General features: G+C 40.8%; 1 non-coding gene across 1 annotated transcript; it reads left to right on the top strand.

The window, feature by feature from the left end:
- The first annotated feature begins 2,006 nt into the window (after nucleotides 1-2,006).
- Nucleotides 2,007-2,125, top strand: LOC132506541 (5S ribosomal RNA). Its single transcript, XR_009535868.1, has one exon. It is a non-coding gene; the product is annotated as a 5S ribosomal RNA (ribosomal RNA).
- Nucleotides 2,126-8,887: the final 6,762 nt, after the last annotated feature.

Raw genomic sequence — 8,887 nt, 5'->3', positions numbered from 1 at the left:
TCTTAACCTAATATCTTAGCCTTGTTTATTAGTTTCTAACAGGTTATTTGGTTGTTGTATCTTTAGCATGTTCTACATATACGATTATGCCATCTGCAAACAGATTCCATTTTACTTCTTCCTTTCCAATTGGGATACCTTTTATTTATTTATTTTTCTTGCCTAATTGCTCTGGCTAGGACTTCCAGTACAAGCATAACTCGGAGATATTTCAGGTTCAGTTCCAGACCACCACAATAAAGTGAATATTGCAATAAAAGTCACACAAAATTTTTGGTTCCCAGGGCATATAAAAGTTATATTTGTGCTATACTGTAATCTGTTAAGTGTGCATTATGTCTAAAAAGACAATGTACATTCCTTAGTTAAAAAATACTTTATTGCTAAAAAATGCTAACCATCATCCAAGTCTTCAGCAAGTTGTAATCTTTTTGCAATAGTAGCAACAAAGATCACGGATCACAGATCACCATAACTAATACAATAATAATGAAAACGTTTAAAATATTGCGAGAATTGCCAAAATGTGACACAGAGACATGAAGTGAGCAAATGCTGTTGGAAAAATGGTGCTGATAAACTTGCCTGATGCAGAGTTACCACAAAGCTTCAATTTGTAAAATATGCAATATATGCAAAGCACAATAAAGTGAAGCACAATAAAACAAGTTATGCTTGTATTATGTTAAATAGAAGTGGTGACAGTGGGCATCCTTTTCTTTTTCCTGATCTTAAGAGGAAAAGCTTTCAGCTTTTCATCATTGACTGATTTTAGCTGTGGGCTTGTCATATATGGCCTTTATTATGTTAAGATACATTTTTTCTATACCTGATTTGTTTAGAGTCTTTATCATGAAAGGATGTTGAATTTTGTGAGATGGTTTTACCTACATCTATTGGGATGGTCGTAAGATTTTTATCCTACATTCTGTTGATGCGGCGAATCACATTGATTGATTCATATGTATTAAACTATTCTTGCATCCCATTGATAAATCCCACTTGAACATGGTGTATGATCTTTTATTTATTTTTAATAAATTTCTTTATTTCTTTATTTTTGGCTGCGTTGGGTCTTTGTTGATGTGCGTGGGTTTTCTTTTAGTTGCGGCGAGTGGGGGCTACTCTTCATTGCGGTGCGCGGGCTCCTCATTGTGGTGGCTTCTCTTGTTGCGGAACACGGGCTCTAGGCGCACGGGCTTCAGTAGTTGTGGCGCATGGGCTCAGTAGTTGTGGCTCACGGGCTCCAGAACACAGGCTCGGTAGTTGTGGCGCACGGGCTTAGTTACTCCGCGACATGTGGAATCTTCCTGGACCAGGGCTCGAACCCATGTCCCTTGCATTGGCAGGTGGATTCTTAACCACTGTGCCATCAAGGAAGCCCCTGATCTTTTAAATAATCTGTTGAATTCAATTTGCTAGTACTTTGTTGAGAACTTTTGCATTTATGTTCATCAGGAATATGACAGTGTATTTTAAGCTGATACCAACTTAATTTTGATCACATACAAAAATTCTACACCTTTACTCTCCCCCATTTTATGTTACTGATATCATTATTTACATCTTTTTATAATATGTACTCATTAACAAATTATCGTAGCTATGGTTATTCAAATACTTTAGTCTTTTAACTTTTATGCTAGCATTAAAAATGATTTATGCACCACCATTACAATATTAGAGTATTCTGAATTTTACTATATACTTACCTTTACCAGTAAGTTTCACGCCTTCCTATGTTTTCATGTTGCTACTTAGCATCCTTCATTTCAACTTGGAGAATTCCCTTTAGCATTTCTTGTAAGGCAGATCTAGTTGTGATGAACTCCTTCAGCTTTTTTTTTGTTTAGGAGAGTCTTTTTCTCTCATTCACTTCTGAAGGACAGCTTTGTTGGGCAGAGTATTCCTTGTTGACAGGCTTTTTTTTTTTTTTCCTTTCAGCACTTTGAATATATCATCCCACTATCTTTTGGGCTTCATGGGTTTGTTAAGAAATCCTCTTGGTCTACGGTCATACCACCCTGAACGCGCCCGATCTTGTCTGATCTTGGAAGCTAAGCAGGGTCGGGCCTGGTTAGTACTTGGATGGGAGACCGCCTGGGAATACCAGGTACTGTAGTCTTAGAAAAAAAAAAAAATCCTCTTATAATCTTATGGGGGTTCCACTGTATGTGATGAGTGACTTTTCTCTCGCTGCTTTAAAAAATTCCCTCTATCTTTGACTTCGGACAGTTTGATTATAATCTGTCCCGTTGAAGATCTCTTCGTATTCAGCCTGTTTTGGATTCTTTGGGCATTATGGATACGGATGTTCCTTTGCCTCCAAAGGTTTGGGAAGTTTTCTGTGATTATTTCTTCAAATAATCTTTCTGCCCCTTTCTTTTTCTCTGCACCTTCTGGGATTCACATAATGCACATATTGTTTCTTTTCTTGTTGCTGTCTTACAGTCCACGCAGGTGTTCTTCCCTCTTTCTCATTCTTTTTTCCTTCTGTTTCACAGGTTGGCTAGTTTCAAATGATGCGTCTTTGAGTTCACTGGTTCTTTCTTCTGCTTGGCTGAGTCTGCTGCTGAAGCTTTTGATCAAATTCCCTGGTTCAGTTTCTTTGTTGAACGTCTCATTTTGTTCATGTATTGTTTTCCTGATTTTGTTTAGTTGTGTATCTGTGGCCTCTTGTAGCTCACTGAACTTCTTTAAGATGATAATTTAAACTGCTTTGTAAGGAAATTCATAGATCTCTACTTTTTAGGGTCAGTCACTGGAGCTTTATGTTGTTCCTTTGGTGATGTTTTGTTTTCTTGATTTTTTATGTGTCTTGTACTGTTGTCTTAACATTTGAAGAAGCAGTCCTTTCCTCCAGTCTTTACTGACTACTTTAGGAGAGAAAGACCTTCCCCGGTCAGTCCAGCTAGAGATTTTTGGGGTCCCTTAAGCTTTATTCTGTGGATGCATCTGCCCTACTCCTTCTGTTCTCTCTCTTTTTTTAAAAAAAAATTTATTTATTTATTTATTTTTGGCTGCGTTGGGTCTTCGCTGCTGTGTGCGGGCTTTTCTCTAGTTGCAGCGAGCAGGGGCTACTCTTCGTTGTGGTGCGTGGGCTTCTCATTGCGGTGGCTTCTCTTGTTGTGGAGCACAGGCTCTAGGAGCATGGGCTTCAGTAGGTGTGGCACGTGGGCTCGGTAGTTGTGGTTCATGGACTCTAGAGCACAGGCTCAGTAGTTGTTGTGCACAGGCTTAGTTGCTCCGCCACATGTGGGATCTTCCCGGACCAGGGATCGAACCCGTGTCCCCTGCATTGGCAGGCAGACTCTTAACAACTGTTCTACCAGGGAAGTCCCAGGGGTGTCATTCTTGGCACTGAGCTATGCCACTTTGGGAGAGGGGTGACATGGGTGAAGCGAAACTGTACTTCTTACCCTTTTCAAGGCATCTTTTCTTGGATTTTTTTTTTCTTTGAACATGGTGCTAGAATCTCCACTGGACTCCCAGGTTCCCACAGAGGTACTTACATCTGTGTATGGTTGTCAAAATCAATGTTTCTGTGGAGTTTGAGGGCTGGAATCTCCTATATCACCATCTTGCTGACATCACCTCAGGCTTCTCCTCCTTTAATTCTTAAATGTGGTTTCCTTTGGTTCTCTGTATATATATAAAAGGGTTGATTTAAAGGCTTTGTCTAGTAAGTTCAGCAGCTGTGTTTTCTCAGGGATACTTTCTATTGACTCTTTTCTTTTCCTGTGTATTGGCCATACTTTCTTGTTTCTGTGTATATCTTATAATCTTTTTGTTGGAAATTGGGCATTCTAAATGACATAATGTAACAACTCTGGACTCTCTTCTTCCTAGGGTTTGTTGTTTTTGCTGTTTCTTATTATTGTTGTGATTATTTCTTTAGTGACCTTCCTGGACTAATTATATAAAGTCTGATGATGTTTGTGGCCACTGACATCTCTTCTCAGCTTAGTGGTCAGTATTGATTGGACAGAGATTTCCTTAAACACCTAGATCCACTGTCTCCCAGTCTTTGCAACGGGACTCGGGATGTATGTTGGTGTGTGCTTCCAGTACTCAGCCTAGCTGTCTGCAGCTCTGGCTTAGCCTTCACTTCCTGGACCCTCAAAGTTAGCCAGAGGTATAGCTTAGGGCCTTCTCATGTCTTTCCTGATCATGCACACAGCGCTATGTCTGTGTATGGCCTTCTTTTCAAAACTCTCTATGGAATCTCATTTCTCAGCTTAACTTGTTTGCCCAAACTTCTCTCTCCCTCAGGCAGCTACAGTGTTAAATAATTGCTGCTTATTGTTTTTGTTTTTGACAAAAGCCTCCCGGGGTTGGTGGGGGGGCTGGGAAAAGACTTCACATTGGGTGAGCTCCGAGCCAGGTCAAATAAAGAGGAGTTTTACAAGTGGAGTGGGGTTTTCCAGGGAACTGCTAGCCAGATCGAATAATGAGATTTTCTGAGAATGGAGCTCTCAAAAGCTCCAACCCTGTTCTGACTACTTCAGTGGCTGCCGGGCTGCTCGTTTTCCCTGTGATTATGGGCTGTTACTTTTCAAGGCTCTTGTGAGCTGGAGAGCAGGGAATGGGACTGGCGCAAGTTAAGATGCCACAAAGCTCACTGTTCTTATCAAGATTCATTGTTTTTCTTGGGGAAAAAAAAGTGTTCCCCCCCCCCCCCGTTTGAGGCAAACTTTCAGTTAATTTCTAGAATTCTGAAGTAGTTGATTCTGACCATTCTTGCCAGTGTTCTCACTGCTTTTATGGAGGAGGGGGTTTTTGGAGATGCTTCCCATGCCGTGTTTTTGATGATGTCACACCTGTGTAGTTAAACTTAGCATTTTCTTCTTTGTGATATCTCATATTTCTATGCTACTGTTAATATTCTTCTGCTAGATACCACCACGGATAGGCCTGTAGTTGAATAAAGTTGAGTTTATTGACTTATTGCAACAAGAGAGACCATACATCCTGGGAAGTGGTGAGGCACCTCCTCAGAGGAGTCACACAGGACTTATAGAATTTGGAGTTGTATCAAGTGATTTTGAGAAGATTTCAGGGAAACAAGGCTTTTCTCCAAATTGGATGCTTACTGGAAGTGGAGGTACTTCTACGACTGGATGTTTTAATAAATACTATTTAGAAAGTGGGAGGGACGAAGGGAGATTAAAGCTGTCAGTGGTAAGGAAGGAGCAGTCACCCTCATGAGCTGTGATGGGGTGTGTAGTAGACTGACTAATGGTCGCCAGAGATATCAGATCCTAATACCTGGAGTCTGGAATTCCTTATGTGGAAAAATTCCTTATAGGAAGAAACTGTCTTTGCAGATGTGATTAAGGATCCTGAGATGGGCCCTAAATACAATCACACGTGTCTGTATAAGAGAGACAAAGGTTCACACACACTGTCTGTCTGTCTGTCTCTCTGTACCTGTCCCTGCCCTGACCCCCCATGAGAAGGTAATGTGAAGACAGAGCTGAGGGAGATTTGAAGACATTGGCATTGACGACTGAAGTGATGTGGCCGCAAGCCAAGGAAGGCTGGCAGCCACCAGAAGCTGGAATGGGCAAGGAGTGGAGACTCTCCTAGAGCCTCTGGAGGGAGCACAGCACTGCCTGCACCTTGATTTTGGCCCCATGAGACTAATTTCAGCCTCCTGGCCTCCAGAACTGTGAGAGTATAAATTTCTGTTGTTATAAAAGCCATCCAGCTTGTGGTAATTTATTATAGCAGCCCTAGGAAACGAACACAGAGGATGTTTGGTCATTTTTGTGTTTTGGACAATGTCCTTATTTTTGCCTAGGTTCGTGAGTTGCAAGGTGAATTGTGTCCCCTCACCCACAGATTCACATGCTAAAGTCCTGACCACCCAGTATCTCAGAATATAACCTTATTTAGAAATGGCATGATTGCAGATGTAATTAGTTAAAATGGGGTCAGTAGAGTGGGCCCCTAATCTAATATGACTGGTGTCCTCATAAAAAGGGAAAATTTGGACAGAGAGATACACATACAGGGAGAATACCTTGTGAAGACTGGAGTTATGCTGCCACAAGCCAAGGAACTACCAGAAACTAGGAGACAGGCCTGCAACAGATTCTTCCCTTGCACCTTCAGAGGCAGCATGGCCCCGCAGATACCCTGATCACAGGCTTCTAGCCTCCAGAGCTGTGAGACAGTAACTTTCTGTTATTTAATCCACCCAGTTTGCGGTACTTGTTACGACATCCCCAGGAAATGAATGCAGTTCAGATATGATTACAGAGTGATCTTGCTTTCATCTTGGCCTTGTCTGATGTAGGTGTTTTGTGAAATTGTTTGTTTATGTTCAACAGGAAAAGACCAGGGCTGGATGTGAGTGCCAGGCCAGCTCTCCCAGATGGCTTTGTTTCTCTTTTGTTTAACCATAAAGTCTTATCTGATAACTGTTCACTTTATGTTGTCTTTAAGGGTTTTAATTCATTCTTTTTTAAAAAACATTTAAATCTTCAATGCAGTTGGCATTTATTTTGGAGTGGAGGTTGGGGCCAGAGGCCTGCGGCCTCAAGTAGAGGCCATGAGGGTAGAAGTAATTAGAGATGTAGTTTCAAGGCTGAAATTGCTGGGGTCTGTATAGACCTGAGTTGTCCACAAGGCTGGCTTCCACTAACCTCCTCAAGCTGGTCTGTATATAGAAATAACCTCAAAGCAATCCTTCAGAGCCTTTAGGGGGTCGTTTCTTTCTCCTCTTCCTTGTTACTCTTGATCGAAGGAAAGGTTAGAACATGTCTTAAGTTCGAGCTTGAGAACCTTCTCAAGACAGTCATTCATTTGGAGGGTAAGCTCATCAGCAGAAAACCCTCCCAGAGCCTCACATGCCCCGGGCATCTTCTCCATCTATTTGGATAAGTGCAGCTCAGGATCAATTATGGATGAGGTTCTATGGGAAATGAGTAAGTGGGCTGTTGTCTACTTTGAAAAATTAATGGGAGCTGATTAATACAAGAGCACACTCCCTCTTCCTCAACTTAGGGAGGCGCAGGTCTCTGCCAAAGCTCCGGGTGGGGACAGCAGCCCCCGTGCCTGTGCGGGGTCAGATTTGCTTCAGAGACTGTGTGCTTTGGAATTATCTACCCCCTTGACAGACGAGGATACTGAGGTCCATCAAAGTTAAGCAGTTTGCCCAAATAGCAAAGAAGGAAAGACAATAGTCTATTCTTTTAAAAATAAGATATATTTTTTTGGCCGCACCGTGCGGCTTGCGGGAATCTCAGTTCCCTGACCCAGGACTGAACCTGGGCCACGGCAGTGAAAGCCCAGAATCCTAACCACTAGGCCACCAGGGAACTCCCAGAAATATTTTAATACAGAAAAATTTAAACACATTCAAAGCAGAAAGAATAATATCATGTAGCCATTCTCAATATTTAGTCCCTGGAATATTTTATATGCTTAAACATTTTTTGAGGACCTCCAAGAGCTTTTGTTTATGTGAGCTGCTTCTATTGATATTTAACATATTAGACATTAAATCTCAGACATTTAAAAATATTTATTTATTAAATCATCTAAAAATAACAATAATCCCAGTACATGTCAAAACAAATAACTTTTGTCCTTGATAATTTGTTTCTACTCTAAGCTTTTAGATGACAGTTATGCATTAGCAATTGGATTTTATGTTATTTTTTATTGTTGTAAAATATACATAACATAAAATTTACCATTTTAATCATTTTTAAAAGTATAGTTCAGTGGCATTAAGTATATTCACATTGGTGTGCAACCATCACCACTGTCCATTTCTGGAACTTTTTCATCATCCCGAACTGAAACTCTCCACCCAGTAAGCAACAAATTCCTTTTCCCCCTACCCCCAACTCCTGGGAACCACCATTCTACTATCTGTGTCTATGAATATGACTACTCTAGAGTACCCCATATGAGTGGAATCATAAAGTATTTGTCTTTTTTGGTCTGGCTTATTTCATTTAGCATAGTGTCTTCAAGTTTCATCCATGTTTTAACATATATCAGAACTTCCTTTTTAAGGCTGAATAATATTCCATTGTATGTATATATTACATGTTGTTTATTCATTCAACCACCAACAGATATTTGGGCTGTTCTCACTATTTGGCTATTGTGAATAATGCTTCTATGAACATGGGTGCACAAAATATCTCTTTGAGACCCTGCTTTCAGTTCTTTTGTGTATATACCCAGAAGTGGAATTGCTGGATCAAATGGTGATTCCATGTTTAATTTCCTTAGGGAGCCGCCATACTGTTTTCCACAGCGGCTGTGCCATTTTACAGTCCCACATGCAACTGCGCAAGGGTCCCAGTTTATCCACATCCATGCCAACACCTGTTGCTTTTTGTTGTAGTTTTTTTTTTAATGATAGCCATCCTAATGGCTGTTAAATAACTTTTTCATAAAAATTAACTATATAGTAAAAAATTATATAGTAAAAAATATAGTATATAAAACTATATAGTAAAAAATTAACTATATAGTATATAAAAATTTAACTATATTTTTTCCAACAAAAATTAGTGAGAAGAGAGTCATTGTTTTACATTTTGCAGATTTTTTTTTTTTTTAATTTTTGGCTGCATTAGGTCTTCATTGCTGCAGGTGGGCTTTCTCTAGTAGCGCTGAGCAGGGTCTACTCTTCGTGGTGGTGTGCGGGCTTCTTATTGCAGTGGCTTTTCTTGTTGCGGAGCACGGGCTCTAGGCGCACAGGCTTCAGTAGTTGTGGCACGCAGGCTCAGTAGTTGTGGCTCACGGGCTCTAGAGCGCAGGCTCAGTAGCTGTGGTGCACGGGCTTAGTTGCTCTGCGGCTTGTGGGATCTTCCCCGACCAAGGCTCAAACCCATGTCCCCTGCATTGGCAGGCGGATTCT

This window comes from Lagenorhynchus albirostris, chromosome 15 (genome assembly GCF_949774975.1).
Source record: "Lagenorhynchus albirostris chromosome 15, mLagAlb1.1, whole genome shotgun sequence".
Lineage (NCBI taxonomy): Eukaryota > Metazoa > Chordata > Mammalia > Artiodactyla > Delphinidae > Lagenorhynchus > Lagenorhynchus albirostris.
The sequence above is the reverse complement of the archived record's forward strand: the minus strand, read 5'-3'. Positions and strand labels throughout refer to the sequence as shown.